General features: G+C 35.6%; 1 protein-coding gene across 6 annotated transcripts in view; it reads right to left on the bottom strand.

The window, feature by feature from the left end:
• PCDH7 (protocadherin 7) overlaps positions 1 to 24,658 on the bottom strand; it is a 428,766-nt gene that overhangs the window by 281,471 nt on the left and 122,637 nt on the right. The gene's annotated exons all lie outside the window — the stretch shown is intronic.

Here is a 24,658-nt window from a genome sequence, read left to right as displayed (position 1 = left end):
ATGGAACAGCTTTTATGCTGTAAGATATGTCAGGAGGCAGAAGACTAATTCTTGCCCTGGAAAAACCTAACAAGCCAGAGGTTAGACATACGTAAAGCAATAAACATTAAATCAGGATTTCTCGGCCTCAACACTATTGACATTTGTGCGTGACGATCATTTGTTGTAGGGACCTAGCTTCTGTGTTGTAGAATGCTTAGCAGAATCCATACCCTCCACCCACTAGATGCCACCCTCCATGTGACAACCAAAAACATCTCCAGATATCACCAAATGTTTCCCTGGAGGCAAAATCACCACTGGTTGAGAACGACTATATTATAGCCACATTCGGTGGTTTGAGATTACAGAAGAAAGAATAGCTAACTGCATAATCAGGAAATGAGGCATCATTTTCTGGGCAGGAAACCAATACAATATCTTCTTCATTCCATAATATTTTCAAGCAAAGGGAAGTTATTCCATAACCACCAGGCAAAAATCCAATTTCCCTTAGTGGTACTCTGATCCCGGAACACATACGAATTTGGAGTGCTTTGAAATTGCAAAGGGAACACATTTATTGGTAATGCCAAAGCTGTCCAGACATAAAACTCCTTTCATAAAAATGAGAGAATTTACTCTAGTACTTGTCTGTTGTATACAATTGGAAAATCTTTTTTTTTTAATTCCTTTAACTCACTTTTGGCAATACATTCTCATAATCAGAACTATGTTTCCATAATCATGTGGTTCAGGGCGACACTAAATCAGTCTCATGGTACTATAGTAACCCTTTAATAATGTAGTGCTGCAGACTTCAGAATGTCAAGAGAAAAAATATTTTCATTTCAAGTAAGAAAGACTAAATCAAGTGATGCTCCACTTGGTCTCACTTATGACCCTTTTGTTGTTGAACTGAGAGAAGCTACTAAGAAAAGAAAGCAAAAAGCAAAATTCTTCTGTGCATTTATTTAAAATCTGCAGCAATGGAAGACTCAGCATAGGCGACAAACCCTAAAAGGATATTTGCAATTGGCATAAGATATTATCTTGGTAAAAACACTGGATAGAATATGTTATCACTTCTTAAATGTAATTCCGTAATATCTCACTATGTACACACTTCAAATTTAGAAACAAATTTCTACATTTCACAATAGCCAAGTCATTGGAACACAAACCTCTGCATATATGAATAGGGATTCCCCAAGTTCTCAGCATGATGTTCTACATTGTGGATGTAGACAGCTAATGGCAAGAGAGTTTTCTGTGGAGAGAATAATGTGATTCTGACAATTCTGGTTCCTGTAAAGGAAATATGTTAGCTACAGAGAATTTCACACTGTTGGCATCCCTCTCTGAAATTCCTGGAGAGCACCAAACAATTTTTGGTTTTCATCACCACTGTGAATTTTTCCACTTGGTTTGTATTCTAATCATTATCAACACCTTATTATTGTTTATATTCCAGTTTAAGGAAATATATCATGGGTAAGCTGGAAGACCAAGAACCAGAATTCAGAGGATTTTGGAAGCTAGTGATACAACCTTGAGCTTGACCTCAGTTTCTTCAACCATAAAGTGAGGACTTAAAGTATATCATTTCTGTAGTCCCTTTCAGCTTTACTAATAGATAAGCCAGACTTCTTAACATGCCCTAAGTAGGATTATATTTTCCTATGTATAGAATTTATACCTAGCTTATAATTTGAAACTAATGAGGGCCAAAATGAACCAGAAATTTAACCTGGGGGGAACAAAGTCAAATAAAAGGCTAACAAGGTGCTCTACTTCTAAGTAGCTTATATACAACCTCTGTCTGACCAAAATATGATTTTATACCATTGAACATATACCAACTACAAATAATTCATTGAATGTTACTTTGATATGTACCTGTATATGAAGGTAAAAGCATTGGGTTTATAGTCTCAAAAAGAGCAACAACAAAAGCAAAGCTTCCTAAGAAAACATTAAGTAATATAGTACTACACTAGAAATTTGTGTGTGGAAATTAATCCCATTACTTTAACTATACTGAATTTAGTAATCATAAATTTTAGAACTTCAGAATAGTTAAAAATTATCTATCTTAAATCCTTCAATTCACAAGTGTTGAAATAAGGGATACACAGCAGAAAATAATGAATAACAATTAAGGAGGTCATTTCTTTGTTATTGTGTCGCTTTTTCAACTACATTGTGCATATAACTATTTCACTCATGTGGTTACTATAACATGCAGACAAGCATACATGCATTTAGTTGCTCAGATCCACTGTTAAGAAAATACAAATATCACCCTGGTTAATCATGTTATACCTGCATGCAGTATATCACTAGGAATCAGAAGCAAGAGAGTGGGGGTGAATCAGAGAAAGTAATTACCTCTACCGGAAAAACAACTCAAGATCCTGTAATGCTGATGTTGAATCGTTGGAGGCATCATCCTCACATACAAAGAACAGTACTTCTAGTGTATTAAGTGGGGCTGTCATGTAATACAACTGATTCAGCAAACAACCCAAGAACATTTCTCTCTTGCGCACATGCTCCCTTCTGCAATCATCTTTTCTTAATTACCAAGTAGCTAAGATCTTCCTGCATAAACTGCAAATGTCTATGCAAACTCTTTTTAATGTATTATAAAATATATAGATCCAAAAATAGTTTTAAAAATGATTTTGATATGGAAAAGTGTCCTATGTAAACAGCAGTTAAAAAATTCAATTCAAAAGCAGATGACAGTATACTGGGTACTAGAGATTCAAAGATAACTATAAGATGTTTTCCTTCCTCCTTGAGCCTTAAACCCAATTACCAAAACTGAAATAAGCCTGCATACTCTTTAGAAGAGTCACATGTTAAATTTGGAAAGATTAACAAAAATACAATCCTAGTACCTTCACATTAATTTTTACATAAAAATTTTAATACAGATTATATCACCTCAAAATTTGAACATTATAAAAGGCAGATGATGCTGTTTTTCGTCTTGGGGCAAGATTGGCAAGAGGGTAATCATGTGGGAAGAGAAGATCCTGGGCAGATAAGCAGAACCTCAGAAAGGTATGTCCTTGTTCATATAGGCTGCCAAAATATGTAAGACATGATGCACAAGTTGAAAAGTAAAATGAATAGACAATCCATAATTAAGAAATCCTAAAGCTTTCCAATTTGAAAATATGGCTGATGCTAAAACAAAGAAACCAAAAAAAAGACTTAATTATTCATTTACACTTGCCAATGTCCTCTCTGCTCTACTTCCTCAGAGAAGTACAAAGTGACTTTTTCCAATTCAGTGGTGTCTTTTTTGACAATCAGAGAGTTCACTGAATTCTTTTATCCCCTTAGGAAACTCTCCTTTTTAGACCCTCCCTGGAGAGAGAGAGGTCATGATTTTGAAGGCAGAGAGAGACCTGGTGCTCCATTACTTAGCAAACACACTGCAAAGTATTTAACTTCTTTGTACCTTAAATTTTCCCATCGGTAGAATGGGAATAATGAGAGTCACCTTTCAGAGGTTTGAGAATTGAATGCCTTACTGATGTTTGTGTTTGAAAAGAATCGAACACATGGTAGGTGCTCTAACAAAGACTGATTCTCATTTTTTCACTACTTTTGGAATTTCCCCTCCAATGAAACCTGAAAGATTCCCAGCCTCAGTCACATTTTCATGAAAAGTTTACTTTTATTGATTTTTCTTCTGAACTTCTGTTCAAGGTACCAACTCGTTGAGAGACTTCTTTCTCTTACTTCCTAATGTGCTTCACTCAGTCTTTACACTTTCCTGTATCTACCAGAAGCAAAGTCCTGTTGGCTTTTAGTTTCCTTCCAATCAGCTAAATTCTTACCTTTCTCAACTAAGACAATTTTGCGTTCTAAAGAATCAGAGCTGGCCCGGCATGGTGGCTCACGTCTGTAATCCCAGCACTTTGCGGGGTCGAGGCTGGTGGATCACTTGAGGTCAGGAGTTCGAGACCAGCCTGGCCAACATGGTGAAACTCCTTCTCTACTAAAAGTACAAAAATTAGCTGGGCGTTGTGGTGGGCGCCTGTAATCCCAGCTACTCGGGAGGCTGAGGCATGAGAATCACTTAAATCTTGGAGGTGTAGGTTGCAGTGAGTCGAGATTGCACCACTGCACTCCAGCCTGGGCGACAGAGTAAAACTGTGTCTCAAAAAAAAAAGAAAAAAAAAAAGAAGAATTAGAGCTTTCTCTGATGCACATACAGGGGAATGAAATTGATAGCTATTGTTTTCAAAATATCACACACTCAGAGGGCAGTATACAAGTATTAGGACAGATTTATTGACCTAATCTGATGTCAGTGTGCTCTCCTAATTATACCTAAAAATTGATAAACTATTTAAAATGCTGTGTGGTTATCATATATTGACCCTTAATGTCCTTTTCACCTAGGAAAAAGCCCAGGATGAAAACCACAGTTTTAGATAGGCACATTGTCCTAAAAATGAGTATGCACTACAATATAACAAAAACAAAATGAACAACTTCACTACAACAATAAGAGTAGCAATAGTTAAGAACAAAGAGAGAAGGGAGAAAAAAGGAAAGGCTGTTTGCAGGATACTGTAGCTATAAGCTGTAGTGCTCAGGATGAAAGCTAGAGAAGAGTAACACTATTGGCCAAACATATGTGTGGCCACCATCCGTCAAACAATGCAGAATTCCTGAAGGTAACTGATTGTTATTTCCACTACCAAATGATAAAATAGCATGTGGCATGTTAGAAGAATTCAAAACAGAAACTCAATATATTCATCTCAGAAACTACTCTCACACAGGACACACTTAAGTTTAAAAAAAAAAGACTTCATGTGGAATCTCAGCATGATAACAAGATGAAGAACTAAATGCTCAAGGGATGCTAACCCAATGGTAGGAAATCAGTAAACAGCTCATTAACCTGCTTATGTATACACAGGCTTTTGCTACTCTTGCCTACTAAGAGACTCTCTCTTTGCTACAGAGATGTATTAGCAATATAACTTATATGTGCAAAAAGGTATTTCTAAAATAATTGTGGTATTTTATCCTATTAATGTGCCTAGCTATAGGCCTACCTCTGAATATAACTTCAGTGATAAATTTACTTAATTACTTGCACCGGTTAGAATAAGTTTATCCTCACTACAAAGAAAAACTTATGCTAGCAAAACAAAATAAACAAAAACAACAAAAAAGACATAGCAAGTTGGAAATAAAACAGAAAATTATTTGTAAAATGTCACAGTGAATATCCAAATAGATAAAGAGATTTCACAAATCCGTAAGGATGGAAAGAAGAAACAACATGGTTGTCTCAACATAAATGAGAACAAAAGACACAAAAAGGTAATTTAAAGGCTTCTGCTGAATTAGTGATAAAGAAAAAAAAGAGACTTTTTCAATGTATATCAGAATGGGAAGAATATAAAAAGACTGGCAAAAGTCTGTATTAGCTTTGATAGAAGGAATGGCAACTTGAAGCATTACTGGTGATGTATGGCCATATGAATCAATGCAGGCAAAAGTTCATATGTGTATCAATAAACAATTTTTGCACAGAGATATACTTGGATATAAATTTGCCAAAATATTAACTATGAGTTTAAGTGGTTGGTATAGTTTCTGCTTATTTTTATTCTTTACTTAATTCTGTGTTATCTTAAATTTGTGCACAAAGCATATATCATTTTTACAAAAGCAATATTACTACTTTTCCAATGAACTGCATTGTTTATGTGAAGAGTTCTGTTAAAATGAATTGTAGCACAAGGCAGAAGACTGGGATCTGCACTTTGATTCAACATAAACAAAGGAGAAACGATCCAGAACAAAAAAGGCTAACATAAATTACCTGTTTTCAGGGTCTCAAAATACAGTTTTAACCAAGATAGAACTGGTGCAAAAGGTCAGTATGAGGTAGAGGAAAACACACTTAATGAACTGTCAGGATACTCATAATAGACCTTGTTGTATTGATGCTCCTTGGCAGGACAACCTGAGTTTCAATTCTCTCATCCCTAAAATGAGGAGTCTGGGCTCCAATTCTAACATTCCAAGAACTAAGATCCTCAGAACACACCTATGCACAACCCAGACGAGCTTTACTTACACAAAAAGGTCTTGTAAGATTTGCAGGAAGTTCTGCAGACAGACGTAAATTGAAATTATAATGGAAAACAGCTCCACATTAAAAGTTAACTTGCTGAAACCACATCCTTTATAAAGGTTAAAGGGCTGTGGTCTTTAACAAATAAGATGCTCCGAGTGAGGGGAGTTAACTTCTCTATGTCACCCTCAATAATAATGTTAATGACTTGATGAGAACAGCATCCAGACAGTCTAAAATGGTTAGGTTTCTACAGCATTGCTGATGTGACGCAGACAGAGAAATTAGGTTTCTAAAATATGCCTATTAAATGAAAGGCATTCAGAAAACACACCCCAGAAGAGAAGTCACTGTAAAAGGTAGCAAGGTTGCCATGAGATTCAAACAAGAGTGGAAAAGAAGTTGTGTTTTGACAGTGGGTTTGAAAAGATTTCATTCAAATATCATCGTTAACCTTGTTTTCTAATTTCAGAATGTATTTAATTACATCTCTATTTCAACCTCCACGTTGAGTCACCACCACTACCACTGTTCTCTCATAACCGAAATGCCTGACAAAGTAGAGTCATTTGAAGATTAAAAAAAAAAGAAAAAAGCTTCCAAAATTATTTGAAGGGTTCAGTGTACAATTTCACAATTAGGTTTCAGAAAGTAAATCTATATTTCTTTTTGACAGTAAATATGTGAATTTTGAAAGTCAATAAATTCATATTTTTAGTTGGTTGCATATATGTACACCTCTGTTTGCAATCTTATTTGAATAAGTTTTAGTTCTGGCTTACACTTGTTTAAAGCATGTATATATATATATTTTTTTTCTGATATCAGTATAGTAAGTACTTACAAAATTACTTACAATTCACTTCACAGTTATATTTTCCTAAGCATGAATAGAGTGCCTATACACGTATGTATCAAATTGTGATTTTATATTTTATAAACAGAAAAATTTGTGATCAAGCTTATACTGGTATACAACAACTGCAGAATACAGATTCCATTTTTAATATCTGACTTCTAAGCTTTTGTAAAATCCTATCATCTTGAATTATTTAAGAAGCTCAAAGTTTAATCTGTATTTCTTCTTTTACCTACTAAATTCTCAGTCTAAAAGGGAAAGAGAACATATTCTATTATGAAAAGTTAGTTCCAGCAATATCAAGGATTAATACGACTCCAGTACATACGTGGTGGGAGAAGAATTTGTCTCTCTGTTCAGAAGCAAAATGTAAATACTCCAAAGGATTACTATAAAAATAGTGACTTAGCAAAGATAGAAAAAGAGAGTGCTTTAAATTTTGTAAAATTACTTTTTTTTGGTAATCTGTTAATTCTTCTTTTCTTCTTGGCATAACCTCTCAGATGAACTAAATTTAGGTGTAAGGGTGAGAAACATTTTGTTTAAAACTGACATAGAACTCACTGTATTTTCTAAAAATGTCCTCATTCCATCAAAAGTAAGAAAATGGGTTCAAGGGAAAAAAATCAAGAGGGTTAAGTTCTTACTTGGTACTTCAATAAAATTACTTGTCACTGCATTCAGTTGATGATTACCCAGACGGTGCCCCTTACATTAACAATGCCGACAGATCCGACATTTTACTGATGGCAATGGCCATCCGGCAGATTAAAGCACAATGTAGATTTAATCTCCCCAATGACTTGATAGCCTCAAATGAAGGATTCTTAAATTTCATGGTTCTGACCTATTCAGGGTGAATACGTGTATAATAAATTACCTGTCCCCTAGCTTTGCAACAAGAAAAAGAACAGAATTGCCCTATTCCTGTGCTAACTCCAATGTATTACTATGTATTACTAAGTTTACCAACATAATCTGCATGCTACAGAGCAAAAGATCATCCTCTTTAACAGATTTCAAGAAATTAACTTGCATTGATATACGACCCTGTTTGATGCCAATAGAGTAAATGTGGTAGCAGCAGGTTACAGAGAAGCCAGATTTCAAGAGAGGCTCATTTGACTGGTGATTAAGGATAACGTCCAATAAAAGTGATTTCTCATCAGGAAGAAAGGATGAGTTTGCCGCAAACAGCAGCAGTGCCCACTGGCCAGCTATTGTTAATCACAGTCACACCAAGTGTACATGTCACAATCACATCAGATGATCTGGGGAAAGGGGCAATGAGCAACTGATGTCTTAGAAAAGGACCAGGATGAACAAACACAATAAAGGAAGAAGCACCAGGTCTACCTGGATATTCTGTTCTGATCATGACAAATCAAGCATCTTTACAAAGTGTTCATTTGTATTGTGCTTTCCCTAACTCAGGCTGATTAAATTAGAATCTCCATTATCCAGCAATAGTGCTGCCAATGCATAGATGCTTCACCAATGTGTGGCTTCCTGTCCTTGTCAGAAGCCCCAGAAATACCACAGCAGCAGATTTTGTGAACACTGAAAATTAGCAATGAGCCTTCTGCCTTCAGAAGGCAAATGCTTTCCTCCACTTTCTAAGTAGAAGAAAAGAAGCTTGAGCCAACGTAATTGCTAGATCATAATTTTAGGTGAGTCACTTAACTCAGAACTATACAGCTCCTGATCAGTAAGGTATAAATAATAATACCTGTTTTACCTGAAAAGTTTTTCTTTTCAGAAAAATTATACAAATTACATAGAACGTAAATTTTACTTCTTGAACACTCCTAGGAAATGTATTATGGCCATCATCCCACTACCCACAACCCTCCTCTTCCACTTTTCCAAGTCCTTCAAACTAATATCCATGGTAACCAACAACAACTGTAAAAATTCCGACTCTTGGATGACACTTATAAAAATATGCATGGCTCTGGTAGTTTTGCTTTTGCTGCAAACAATTTTAAACCCTTTTTTCATATCATACTTCTTTCTGCTTATCCCCCAAAGACCATCCCTCGAGGACTTTCTGTCTCTGAAATAGTGTTTTTTCCCTTTAAAAAAGTAATAGGAAGATTCAACCAGATCATTTTAGAGCTTAATAAAACTACTAAAAATCCTCATATATTTAAGTTGAAATATGATATGGGAGGAATAAGAAACCACAAAAAAACCCAAAACAAACAAACAAACAAAACACACAGTTAGGGACTGGTAAGCCTAGTGAGTAGTAACCCAGTTCCCTAAATTCTTCAATCAGTATTATATGGAGACATTTTTGATTTTCATAGCTGTCAATGATGAAAGAAGGTGACTTACTACTGGCATCTGGTATGTAGGGCCAGGGATGCAGTTAAACGTCCCACAATGCACAAGAAAGCCCCTAAGAATTAGATAGTCCAAAATGTCCAGAGTGCCAAGGTTGAGAGGCTGTGATGTAACCTATGAGGTGGGGGAAACTGTGATTTTTTAATAGAAGATTTTATTTTTAGTGGAAGTTCTAATCAAGTTTGAATTATATCTTGAAATGTCAAAGTTGGTGTGTTAATAATGGTTTTCCTTTCAACTTTCCATTCTCTGCCCAAATATACCATGGAACAGAATGTTTCTGATTCTGCATAGAACTGATATTTACTATCATCACATTTCATTTTACCTTGAAATGTTAATTGCCGTACAGCAAGGCTGCATGGTTGATTTAAATTTACATTTGCTTTTAAATTTGATTAGGCTAGTCTCTTAGGAGCTCATTCTTCCATATCTACTCAGAGGGAAAATAGACTTTGGAGTACACAATGGCTTAAAAAAAATCCTGGCTGATGTGGTAGTTACATTTTTACATCCAAAGTGACTTTTAACTTTAAGCAGAAAAAAAAGGGATGCTAATAGAAGAGCAAAATATATCATCATTTACACTTGACTTCTGTCCTGAAAATCTTAGGCATGCTGTGACAGAGCAATAAATACAAGTGAACAAATAGCTTCAAATGACTTCCCATATTCCAGAAAATATGCCACCTCTTAGTGATACCCTAACATGTTTGATTAAAAATAAAAATAAATATATAAATCTTGAATGAATCCTCCTAGGATCTAATAGGGTTGCTACATTAAAACACTGACTATGTCTAGCTTCTGGCTCAACTTATAACCCTGTGTTCCCAAATTATCCTGGTGGGCATTGCTGAATATAGGCCAGAGGCCCATCGTAGGAAGAGTCTTGTGGCTACACCTAGAAGACTTGATAAATGGTAAATGGAAGAGAAATAGCATTTCCTAAATATCTAATACTCACCGCACACTCTCCTAGACATTTGATTCCTCATATGTTGGAAATAGACTGGGAGATTGGTAGCACATTTTAGAGAATAAATTAACACTAGGTAAAGTTAGTTTCCCACAATGTCACACAGTTAAGAGGGATGGATCAGGATTCAAATTTATGTCTCTCTGACTCCAAAGGCCTAGTTTTTTCTTTTAGAAATTCTTCCCCATTTCTCACTTTCTAAGCCAGAAATGGCAAATACTGGCAAGCACCCATCCCCCTCACATTCCAAAGCAGGTGTCTCTAATCAATCATGTCACTTTCTCAATAACATGGATCTACCGTAAAGCCCTTCTCAAGGTAGCACTCCAGAAAGCCATTACCAATCAATCTTTATGAAGCAGCAGGTAGAATGAAACCCATTTGCCATCTCCGATAAACACTGGGAGCACAGACAAGGAATTCTCTGCTGTTCAGTGAAGCCGAATCAAATTCTCAAACAGAGCCTTCTTTTTTTTTTTTTTTTTTTCCTGTGCTTGATAGACCTGAGTTTGAGTTCTGGTTCTGACAGCTCCACATCAACTTCTATCAATTGCTTAACCTTAACCCCCCTCTCATCCGAGGCCAATAATGCTGGAATTCTGTCAGGAAAGTATTGAAATTTGGAGGGCACAATATTATTAAATAAGAGGCTCATGTGCAAAGTTTTAAAGTCCTTCCTCCTTCAGGGATTTTTCAGAAGGACCATTATGATTCAATAATGAACGTCAAGTAGGGCCATTTGATTTCATCACCAAGAGATTTTCTACTCTGCCACCATTTTGGTTAACATATTAATAACTCAAGACTACTTCAAGTAGTCTCAAGAGATAGTTTAGGATTCTGGCTGATTAGATGAAATAGTATTGCTGAAGGACACATTATCCTCTGACATATCTGAAGCCATTAATTGCCTGGGATACTATCTCAGATCTAGAATAATTGTTTCCCTATCCTCTAATCCCCCACTGCCTTTTGCTTTCTTGACTTAGGCACATTGCTAAATCCTATACTACATGAATCTGTATATATCTGCATATAAACAAAGGGACTTCATTGAATCCGATGTGTTTCTGTAGCTTGGTAACTAGTGCTTCAGCATGATATTCTATATTTTGTCATAGTCTCTTAAATATAAAACATTAAAATGGTACAAAAACACTCAGATTGCTAGACATAAATAGAAATGCTTGTATTACAATCCTTCTTACATAAGAAAACACTGTTTTTAGGTGTTTTGTTGAAGTTAATAACATAAGATAGCACAGAACATTAAATGGTACCTTCTACATATTTTATCTATTGCTTTCCATTGAAAAATCTATTTTCCTAAGTTATAGCTAGCGTTATCTTTGAAAAAAGCCTCTGAGTTTCATTACTTCTATGTAGCCATGATATGTGAGTTGATTTTGTGTGTATATGTGCATTAGGTTTTAGGAGTAAATGAATGTAAATTATAATTTCTAGGTAAATATATCCCAATACTGACGCATATTATCACTTTCCATCGAGTTTACCATCTTGACAATATATTTTCAAGAAAAATTAATGATAACCATTACTTAAAGAAGTAATGCTTACTTCTTCTTTACTACACTCAGTAATGGTTACTACACTCAGTTTCTTAGGATGAAGAGAAGGTAGAATAAGAGGTCTATTAATGCCATTTCCAAAAGGCATCTTTCACATACATGATCTAATTTTGGTCATACAGTTACAAATGAAGCAACTGAAGCTCAGAGATGTTAAATAGTTTGTCCAACCATTTAGTCTTCATTCATTTACCTTGAAGTAAGATGAAGCACAGTTGCCTTTCCTGCTTGACACTAAGTCAGAAAACCATAAACACTCTTTTCTTCAGTGATATTAAATGAATATACTCGACCAGAGAATGTCTTATGTCACATTTTATGAAAAATATAGATTTGGGAGCCTGGTAAACTTTGGTTGGAATTCTGACTCTAGCACTTAACTTATAATTTTTCCCAAGATCACATATTTAGTAACTGGAGAAACTAGATTCAAAAGTAGGTAAGTCTAATTTCCAGGCCCAAATGTATCTCATTATACCAAAACTGAAATGCATCCCTCTAATGACATGTGTTTTTAGCATTTGTGTGATACCTCAACACAAATGCATGTGTATACACACACACACACACACACACACACACACACATTTACTTTCTGAGCCTCTCAGCTTCAGGGTCTACAGGAAAGCTGCAAGGTTATGAAGAACATGTCACTCACCTTAAACAAGACACATTTCCAAAAGTAGTCCTATAAAATTTTATAAAGAATTTCCAGAGAACAATCGCTTGGCTTCCTTTAATATCTCCAGCAGTCTGAACAAGGGAGGAAAAAAAATAGAGACCAGGCATACATAATGTTTCTCTCAGGCAAACCACTGAGGAAAATGCAGGGAGCCAAGGAGGATCAGCCTGGTATCCGAAGAACAGTGGCAGTTGATGTTGGGAGAAAATCAAGAAGTCCTCATGGAGCCGACATAGTGTTATCAGGTGGATAGCTAACCAAAAACGCAAGGTCTGGGGACTGGGAATAAGCAGGCAGTGGGCAACAGGCTAGACTGGTGTCTGGTAGTGAGTGTCCAGCCGTGGAATAGAGCCCTGACACAGAAGACTACAAAGAAAAGGGTCATGCCTCAAATATGGACACCAAATGTATCAACTTAGTTAAACAACTTCTATGAAGCATGGGCACATACCTGGAATGGATGCAGAACTAGAAATATCAGCAACAAAAGCAACCCCCCCCCACCTAATAAAAAATAAAAACCCTGGTTTATAGACTTTAAATGGATTCAGGGTAAGTCACTTAGGTTCTCTGGAGGTCGGTTTTTTTCATGTATAATATGAGATGAAACCAAATTATCCCTAAAGCTATTTCTAGCACAAATAGCCTATGGCTTGGTCAGAGGAATGAAGAGAAGAGCAGTTATTAAAATTGAAGGTAGAGGGAGGGGAAAATCAATATGAAAGCGAACTCAGCGCTTAGCCATCAAGTTGCAGCTTAAAAGCCCATTCTCCTTTATTCCATGAAGACTGAGCACAGTCATTGAGATACACTAAAACCTTGCCCCTCAACCACAAATAATATGTACATATATCAAGAATACAGTCTCAGTTGAACTCTTCACAAAAAGTGTAATTCAGTTGTACTTGTAATAAAACACAAATATATAAGAGACAGTAGCTGGTCTCTGTGGAGAGAGACAGTTTTGAGCTACATGAAGACAAAGGCAAGAAAAGAGATAAAGGATCTAGAAGAAAAGGTTAGCCAAAGGAAACAGAACAGACTGGTTCTTTTGCAGAATAAAGAAAATTATGCTATAGGCAAAGTAATGTTATAAACAAAGATTGGGGTCCTGACAGAATTTCATCTTTCAAGAGAAGAATTTTGACCCGAAGCTAGAAAGTATAGACCTAAGTCCCAGACTAACACAGATACGTCTCTACTCACAGAGAATGGGAGAACCTATTCTGCCTTGGATTCCAGGAATAGAAATTAAAGAAATACCAGATAAGAAAGGAGACCTCACAGAATTTGAAGCTTGAGAAGGAAGAGGACAATGCGAGGGTCTTATTGGAAGAAAATGATCGATGCTTTAAATTTAGTGAATAGATCTCTCAGAACAAGCAGGAGGTTTATATTTTACACACAAAGACAATGAGACCCAAAAAGGTAAAACAAACTTACAAAATTATATAGCTTATTACTTTGGAGTAAGCAGAAGCTACACATTCATAATAACCTAACTCATAGACACACACAGGCATGCACACATGCATATTGTCATCCATGTTTTTTATATTTAACATCGCTGAAGATCTGTCCTGTGATACAGTGGTAAATCGGAGGGAAGAAGACTGAAAGTAACACGAAATGGGCAAAGGCCCTGAAAGGTCAGTCTGCCTATTCTGAGAATCAGTAAACACATGTTGTGATCTTACAGGTAGTTTGCTCTTGTCTGTGGAAGTTGTCTCAACTTTAAGGTAGTTGAGCTAACATGTTTTCTCACTATGAATCTATGATTTCCCCAAGAGTGGTTTTTGGAGGGGAGAGGGAGGTCAGTGTTCTCTTACACACAAGCCCATGACTACCAAAAGGCCAAGTTTCATCCAACAGTATGCTCTCTTGGATGGCAGTTTTCCATACTGACATTTAAATCATAAAAATAGACTTCCCTATGCTATTTTTCTCCACTGACAAACCACAAATAAGTGAATGTGTTTAGTTAGAATGGAATGTTAAAGGCCATAAGTGTTATTAACAAGGAAAAAATATTGAAGCATCTTCATGTTTAAATCTATAAAGAAACAAGCATGATTTCTCTAAAGGATTCAACCTCAATAGTGTGCTTTTCCATTTTATAATTAGTAATAAGAATAGGTCTTGAGGAAAGAAAATAGTATTTCCAAAGCCCCACCATCAGGGCCAGTTTATCACCTAGCTAGGATAGTACAATTTTAATTGCATACTTAGGTCATTGGCTGTAAGTACTGATAAGCTGTTACCATGAAACATCCTAAAATCAATAAAGAAAATGTTAGAAGGAGAGGAGAGTTGTAAATGGAAATGTTAAGAGATTCTTAACTATGCTGTCTTAAATGCTACTGTTGGAATACAAACTGAACTTTAAGCATGATTTGGCAGGACTATGAAAAGAAAGACCTCTGAACCACAGCACTTATTTTCAATTGTACTGAAAGCTAGCAGTCTTGTGTTTATGCCAGACTAATTTAGTCAAGAGTAAAAGTATTCATTTAGGCACACAGCCCTCATTGCATCTGTCCTCATCTGATAAATAAAAACTAAATGAAAAAGGAAGGAATGTTCTTTGCTATAGAAAATTTTTTAAATACTCAAAATCACCATTTAGTATGCCATGCTGTATGCCAGCACTGTGGTAAATACATATTAAAATTATAATTTTGCAGAGAATCACCTGATGACATATTATCTCAACTATTTTTGTTTTCCTACTGAATTACCTAATTGTTTACACAGAGTACTTTAAATTTTAAAATATATTTTTGTTTGCTACCTAGTCAAAGTTTACCTACATGCAAAGTTTTAGGCTCTAGCAAAGATTTCAGATTGCCGATGCTATCTTCATTAAAACTATTTCAGAAAGAAGTTAGTCCAGAGAAGGGAATGTGATTGCACAACTGCATAAACTTGTGCTTATAGTGTATACAAATAATCTATTTATATGGGTAATCCATTTACATAAATAATCCAATCCATCTTCATATACATTAAAGACAGAGAAGGCATATATCAAGGCAATTAATTAAATATATATTAATAGCTGCAAAATGAAAAAGTTTAGACTTTTCTCTTGAAAATCATTTTATAGTTAATAGTCTACCTTTATTCGTGTCAACTCTAAACCCTAGGTTCACACTGATATATTACTAGGTTTAGAGATTCAACAGTAGTACCAATATGAACAAAGTAATAAAGGAAGAGTGCTAGTGAGGAAAGAGCAAGGAAAGAAGATAAGATTGAAAAGCTGTGGTAAAATATATAATTCTCTAAAATGAAATAAAAATCATACTGCAATTTGTTTATAACACTTTACATTATTAAAATCCACTATAAAATTAACTTAAAATTATGATTTCAGCAAAATTCAACTAAAAATTTCTATCATTCTTTTTTAAAAAAAAGTTTCACTAAACTATCTATCTTATGTATGAAAAAATTCCATGTTCACTTGGTTGGCTGAAGAAGTAATAATTTAACTGTATACTATTCACATTGCATTGTGCCTTTGTCTATGTGAAGGCAAACAAACATTTTGGCAAGTCAGACATTAATGCATGTGGATGTGGGCAACAGTTCCTTCACAGGACAGCTGGGTGAGTCCTGCAAAGACGTTTCAGCCAAATGTTTATTCTAAAGCCTTCTGGTGTGAAGCACAAAGGAAGGCCTGCAACACAACTAGTTTGAATCAGCCTCTAATGCAGAAAGCTAACACTACTCATAGTGGATTCTCACTCACACATTCCTTGAGCTACAGGGTGTAAATCTGCATCTGTCTTCTGTCAATCCACCACATAAAAAAGAGGTAAAAGCACAAAATCTGATAGTAGCATTATAAATTATGAATAAAGTTAAAACCTTTTTTAAAAAATGCATTCTTTTTTTTTTACTTATTTATTTATTTATTGACAAGATCTCACTCTGTTGCCTAGGCTGGAGTACAGTGGTATGATCATAGCTCACTGCATCCTTGACCTCCTGGGCTCAAGTGCTCCTCCCACCTCAGCCTCCCAAGTAGCTGGAACTCCTTGAACATGCCACCATGCCCAGCTAATTTTTAATTTCTTGTAGAAATGAGGTCTTGCCATGTTGCCCAGGCTGGTCTCCAACTTCTGGCCTCAAGCAATCCTTCTGTCTCGGCCTTCCAAAATGCTGAGATTATAGTCATGAGCCACTGCCCCTGGCTGCATCCTGTCTGTTAAAAGCCTGATTTCTACACATAGAACTGGAGGCTAAACATACCTGGACATATGCGTAGCAAATATTCTGAACAACAATAAAATGTAACTGCATATTTACCTTAGAAACAATAGTTCTCAACAGGCAATTCTTTTTAGTTGATATTTGACAATGTCTGGAAATACTTTTGATCCTCACAACTTGGGTGGCACTATTGGAACCTAATAAGTAGACACCAAGGATGCTGTTAAACACTTTATCCTGCACAGGACAGCTACCCACAAGTAATAATTGTCTTAGTCCATTTTGTGTTACTATAACATAATACCACAGACCGGACAGTTTATTTAAAAAAAAAAAAACTCACAGTTCTGGAGTCTGGAAAGTGTAACATCAAGTTGCCAGCATCTGGTGCGGACCTTCTTGCTGTGTCTTCCCATGAAAGGAAGAAGAAGGGTAAGAGAGTACAAGAGAGGGGGAGCAAGGAGGCCAGATTCATCCTTTTATCAGAAATCCACTATTCTAATAACTAATCCACTGCCTCCTGTGATAGCAACATGAATCCATTCATGAGGGCAATGCCCTCATGACCTAATCACCTCTTAAAGGCCTCAACTATCAACACTGTTGCATTGAACTTTGGGGACACATTCAAACCGTAGCAAGAATTGTCTGATCCAAAATGTCAATAGTGCCAACATTGGGAAACCCTGGTATAGATATATTCAGACCATGTTTTAGTTATAGCTATCACTATAAGTAAAATTTTAATGTATGGATAAATAGTGTAGCTGCTCATTAGACTACCATTATTACCATTAGACTACCATTATTAGACTACCAATAATTCCAAGATGAAAATTCAGTTTCAAAAATTCAAAATTTCTTAAGCACTTTTTACATAGTATTGAGTTAATCAATTTCTAGTTTCACAGCATTCAAATAAGAATAGAGAGGCCAAGTGTGGTGGTTTACACCTGTAATCCCAACACTTTGGGAGGCAGCTGCAGGAGGATCACTTGAGGTCAGGAGTTCAAGACCAGCCTGGGCAATGTAATGTTACTCTGTCTCTAAAAGTTTTTAAAATTAACCTGGTGGCACACACTTGTAGTCTCAGCTACTTGGGAGGCTAAGGAGTGAGGATGGCTTGAGTCCAGGAGTTTGAGTTTGTAGTGAGCTGTGACTGCACCACTGCATACTCCAGCCTGGATGACAGAAGTAGACCTTGTCTTCAAAAAGACAAAGAGAGAATACACAGTAAACCATCCTATTTCCTATTGCGTTGTAACTTTACACCAAATTTACACCAACTTAAAAACATGTGTTTTTAAGTTTCAAGCACACCACAATGTAAGTGGTATAATTCCATAACAAATTCACATAATATTTAGATGTATTATAAGGTTGGGTTGGTTTTACTAGAACTGGAACTTCAACTCCACAAGTTACAACATATAAATGCATACTAAGCAAATTTCCTACAAATTTTCCAAGTTATGCTTCCATATCAAAATAAACATCTCACACTAACATTAGAAATAAATGTAAGAGACAATATTTCCATCAAATACAACATCTGAAAAGGCTAAAACCTCCTGTTAAAAATACCAATGTCCTTTTAATGTGTTTCACCTTTTCAAACCACTGTGTAATAAGACCCTCAAATTAAGTAGATTGCATTTTAGCTTAGATAAACTAATAGCACAATTAGAGCACCGCATAATTCACCATTACTGCTCCAAAGGAAATCACTTAAGTATTTAAGCTCTTTAGAATAACTTCACTGATAAAGGAATGACAAAACTCCCCTGAAGATTAGTGGTTTTGGTGTCAGTGGAAGGGGAAAGAAGGAAAAGAAAACTAAAACCAAAACAAAACTCCCTTCTTATTCAAAGATGCACTTTTGATGGACAAAATCATACACAGATTTTCAAAGACTTCTGGTGTATTGCTCACCTCCGTCCCCCTCAAAATGTAGAAAAGAGATGGCACGGCTAGCCCACCTGATTTTAACCCTGTGGAATGTAATTAGAAGGGTTAAACCTTAGTGATCACATACATTAATCTGCTCTCTTTCCAATATCTACCACAGCCCCTCAAGTTTATTTCATTAATATGCAGATTGCAGTATGCTCAAATTCCTTTTGAAACAAAGATGACTATATCTACAGCAAAACATATACATGTTTGTAAATAATGTGGTTTGTGTGAATAATTGATTTGGAGGAGGAGATTTACGATTATTTCTTTCCACAAATTTTTCTAACCACCTTAACTCTGTACCTACCTTAGAAATGACTATAGAAGCTGTTCCTTGAAAAAGCTAGAAAAGCTCCAAGTATGAAAAAGAAAGCAGGCAACAGAAGTATGTGGAAGTCGATACTAACTTAGAATCCACAGAGTTCACAGAGGATTGACTTAAAAAGCAAATATCTGAAGAGCTAATTTTTCTGGTAATTATAGCTAAATATACAAGAAAAAAATTTAAATTGCTGATTATACTATTTGTTATTTCCACAGTGACAATTTTGCAATTTTGCAATGATAAGATGAGTTTTTATTTGTTTGTTTAGTAACATTACATGACACAGGAAAACTCTTAGTTTGGGATCGTATTGTTGATGCTTACTTCCTATATATTTATTTAATAGGAGTTAACAGAAACATCTGCATGCCACATACAAGAACATAGTGTTTGTGAAGCATCCACAGGTAGCAGGTAGCAATAACCTCAGAATAAGCCACTTATGTAAATAATCTGACATTCTCAACTTTTCAGCTAAGAAACTCCCTGGACGCTGAAAACAAGAGAACCATACAGTGCAAGTAATTTGTAATAGGAAACAGAATTTGATTGTCAAGATCATGACATTTGCTCCTTGTTACTATGACTTTTTTTCTTTTTTCTTTTCTTTTATTTTTTATTTTTATTTTATTTTTTTACCAGTGAAACCCACAGAGAAATCATCACTGTGGATGTACTCCTGAGGTTTTGAAAGAATTTTAAATGCCTAGGCACAGTGAAGTCATTTCTGTCTGTAGGAGAAAGTGCAGTCCATGTAAACTTAAATAGATTTTCGTACTGATAAGAAGAGGCCATCCAAATCTTGATGAAAAGGTAAATTGCAATCTCAGCCCAAATGTACCACAAAGAAAAATCTAGGTAGTGCAAGAGCAAGTTTGTTATTTAAACGTGTTAAAATTAGTTCAGATAGATGTTTGGTTTTTTGTTTGCTTTATGTCTAATAGCACACACACTGACAAAGTAAAGACAGAAATCAGAAAATGTGACAGACTTTGCAAGTAATCGCTACATCCTCAACTGGAAACATTATGTCTATTTTCTTTAAAGTTCTATATTCCAGGCCAGGCGGAGTGGCTCACGCCTGTAATCCCAGCACTTTGGGAGGCCAAGGTGGGCAGATTACTTGAGGTCGAGAGTTCAAGACCAGCCTGGCCAACATGGCGAAACCTTGTCTCTACTAATAACTGAAAAATTAGCAGGGCGCACAACTGTAGTCCCAGCTACTCCAGAGGCAGAGGCAGGAGAATCGCTTGAGTCCGGGAGGTGGAGATTACAATGAGCCAAGATTGCACCACTGCACTCCACCCTGGGCAACAGAGTGAGACTCTGCCTGTAAATAAATAAATAATAAAGTTCTATATTCGAAAGATGGAATGTGAAGAATTGTCCAAAAAAAAGATTCGTAGAAATAAGATAAAATATATAGCTCAACTGACACTTATAAACTGTTCCCTAACTATGCTCAAATTATTAAAAAAAAAAAAAGTCATTTGTTTATTCAATAACATTGAGGCCCTACCATACGCCGGTAGTAATTGCTAGGGTTGTGGTATTGCATAAGACAGACGCTGTTTCTTCTCTTATAGAATGATAAGCAGGGCTTGATGGAAAACAATAGAATAAGTAGACAAATATCAGAGAGTAGTAAGCACTACTGTGAGCAAAATAAAAGAGTGCTATAAAAATTACTGCAGGTACTCTATCCAACGTGCCCCCTGCTGCTGTCCCTCTCATGGTTCCTCCTCCATATAACCTTCACAGTGGTCTGTTAAACCATAAATCTTATCTTGTAGCTTCCCTGCTAAAGTTCTTTCAATGCCTCCTACAGAATACCTATGGTGTTCCAGATCCTTCACAACCTGCCTTCCCCACCTGTTCACATTCCAACCTCATCTTCCTCACTAAGTGTAATCATATCACATCGTGTATAACTTTCATCATTAATTCACACATCCATCCAATCCATCCACTCACTGAATACAGTATTTATTGAGATACCTATATGTTCTGGGGATATAATAATGCATATAAATATTTTTGGTCCTTTCCACTATAAGCACTTAAAATGTGGTGTAGAAGACAGACACTAATCCAGTTCCATGAGACTGCCAATTTCAAATGTGAAAAGTGCTTCAAAAGAGAACATGATATCAATAAAATTCATAAAAAGATATGAACCCCAGAGAAAATGATGACCGGGCATTTATTCAAGTTTATCTTACTATGTTCCAGTTATGTGTTTCTATGCATTCGGTTAATTTGTGTGCTCCTTAATAAGTTATTTCTGGGTGCCCAACCCCATATACAGAGCATCATATAAAATATTACAAGTAATAAAGAAATTATTTCCAATAAATTTATACCTCTGACTACCATATTGTAGATAGCTGAAACTGTTACTAAGAGCAGAGGTGGAAGACTTGAGCCCAGATTTTATTAATGTCAAATATGTTTTCCACATCAGATTCTCCTCTCATCCTCATACCCAGCTCATGGGATCAATGGTCTTTGTCTTTCTTCCTTCCACTTTCTCTGAAATTATGTTGTCAGACTCAACATTCCTAAAAAAATATATAATATTAACCTGCTGACACCTATTCTAGTGGTAAGGGTCTTAAATGTATAGACCAGAGGATTATCTGTCTCAATGGACAACTCAGGAGAATATTAAATTTGATTTTCAGTTTTTAGGGTGGTAACATCCCCTTTGTAACTACACTATCCCCAGATATTAGCCAAGATGCACTGGAAATTATAAGGAGACAAAGATAAGTCAGGGTTAGATAACCCTGACCTTGCCCAGCATAGTACTTGTTTATATCCTTATATTCTAGGGTATATGTGTTATTTTACATTTTCACATATACAGGGGGGTAACTCCAAACCCACATTTACAGGGCAAACATTCAAGCTACCACCTATTTCCATCTATTTGTGCTTAATGCTTAAGGCTGAAAATGTTTCAAAGAGATCACAAAATCACATCACGTCAGAAAAACAAGTTTCTTAGAATGTCTGGAGGGTAATGCTTTAGATAGATTAAACTAAAACATCATATCAAGGAAGTTGCTGGACTGCAAAACATAATGTTCTTTTTAACTGAAAAGATAGAGCACAGAACTACAGAACAAGAATGGCAGAGATATTTAATTTTTTAATGTCTAAACAATTTAGTTCCTTGAACTCATTATATCAAGATGAAATTTGAGAAATCATTTCCCCTATAAAAACCTCCGGAAAAATATATTACTAGGAAGCAAATTGTGAAGTCTTAAGGTAAAATAAGTGACTTTTTTTCATTGTCTTTCTTTGTGACTGTCTTAATCTAAGATTATTATCTTGAAAAGAACCAAATTATACTGAAAAATGAAGGTTTCTCTCTTCAATTTAATTCTGTTTCTTTTACAGAGTACATTAGAACTATGAAAAAGTATTTTTAGGCAGGTGCAGTGCTTCGAGGTATATATATCAAGATCAGTTGCATTTATTTAAATTCCATAGTCTTACGTTTTAAGTGTATCTTTTAGTTGTCATTTAAAATGCTTTTGCAAAAGAATCGGAATTCCCAAAAACTGGGTCCTTATGCATGGCAGTGTTTCCTTGAATATGAGAAAGCAAACTCTTGGTTTTGCAGAAACAAAAAAGGGCCAAAGAAATTATATGAGAGCAACTGTATGTCCTTTTACAGCTAGAAGTTGGCTTTACACATTCCACGACTCATAAATAAACAGAAGAGTTCTGTGAACTATATGCAGATGGCTGGGTCTACACTGGGAGGCTTTTGTAATGACTTTGGTTTGCTTCCCTGTTTTGCCATCTCTTAAAATATCTGCAAAAAAAATTTTGTTCTGCTCCTCAGAAATAGGACAAGTAGAATCCTGTAACTTGAGAATTTGCCCTCTGCGTAGTTGGGGCTTTATAAAGCTTGGAGAAATCCATTTTTTTTTCTCATTATTGTTTCTATAAAAATATCTACCCCCACAACTGTCATAAAAATGCTTTATGTTTTAAATATTTATTGTTTTATTTTTAAAGGATAATACAATAACGGAAGTATGAGATAGATGAAGCTGCAAGGTGGTCAAGGGAAGTAATAAGGCAAAGAGGGGAAAAATCCCGCAAACCACATAAAGGAAGCGATGAGATCAGCCACTTAAGTAAGCGAGTTTATGGTTACCACACTGGCACTGAGCTAAGGCATTCCTGCCAAGTCCAAATGAGAAAAGAAGTGGAAAGAATAAGGACATCCGACAGAGCAAGGCAGGGAGACAAGGCACCAAAGTCAAGTGGAAATGCTAAGACAGCAGTTTTGTGTCTTTTTTTTTTCCTACCTGATTATGGCACAGAAATCCTAGCAGGCAGATAAGGACATTAGATTAAAAAAATAATAACTGAAAAGAAATGCATACCAATATTTATTATCATTTCAATGGTGCAAATATTTTGTTCAACTACCCCTACTCCTCCAAACAGTTACAAAACCACACACACACACACACACTCATCATCATTGCTACTGTAGCACTAATCATTTGCTTAGCTAATCATAAAGCCTCTTTCTCAACAGCAAAAGCCTAAGGGCTTTGGCAATGGAAAAAGTATTGGCATTTCTCTGATGTATATTCAAAAACCCATATTACAATTCTTAATTTAGCATGCATGAGTCAGCAATAGATATACTGTATCTTTAAAAAGACATGAAGGTTTCCAGTCAAGCCTTTTAAAGCTTTACAAATAACATTTCAAGAGGGTTGAGAATGTAGACTAAGATAGCAGATGGCTTTTAGTACAATACTGCTCCAGGATCCTTTGATTTTATTACTTTTGCTTTTGATGGTGCTCTTTTCTGGTTTGTTTTGATGACTTTGTGGCCTAATGGACTGAAATCAGACAGTGAAGCTGAAAACCCTTAAGTCCTAATGACATAGAGTGACTTATTGGGTGACCTGGGATAAGTGTTACATTTCTCTCATCACAGGTTCTATGGCAAAAAATAAAAATTACCGTGACCCCCATAAGGATGGGCCTAGGATGCCAATAATTATTATTCAGCTTGCATAATACGAAATCATACTTGCTGCCACTTATTATTTCCATGAGCCAGACACTATTCCAGGTATTTAGCATATTTTGCAGTTTACACACAATAGCTATATAAAAACTATCGTTACTTCTGTTTTACACATGAAGAAATTAGGCCCAAGAAATTTGAGGACTGAACTTAAGTCAGCTTGACTACAAGTCCCCTTCTCATTCCTTTTGGCTATATTATCTCTACTAATGAATAATGATAATTCAGGTCCAAAATACTTAGTAATTATTAATTGGTTATGTACACACATATATAGAGAGAGAGTATACTACATAATACATAGCAATTATTATATATAGCAATTGTGATTATTATATATACTACATATAACATAGATATATACTGTATATTTAATAATTATTAATTGGAGAAACAATATTATAAATTCAGGATGCCCTTTCATACTAGTGCTCTATTGTTACTTGATTTTACTCAGTCTCTGCCTACTAATGTAATACTTGAAAGTAAATACCTTAAAAAAAGAAGGATGGAAAGAAGGAAGGTAGGAA

This window comes from Pan paniscus, chromosome 3 (assembly GCF_029289425.2).
Source record: "Pan paniscus chromosome 3, NHGRI_mPanPan1-v2.0_pri, whole genome shotgun sequence".
Lineage (NCBI taxonomy): Eukaryota > Metazoa > Chordata > Mammalia > Primates > Hominidae > Pan > Pan paniscus.
Note: the sequence above shows the minus strand (reverse complement) of the source record. Positions and strands in the feature narration are given on the sequence as shown.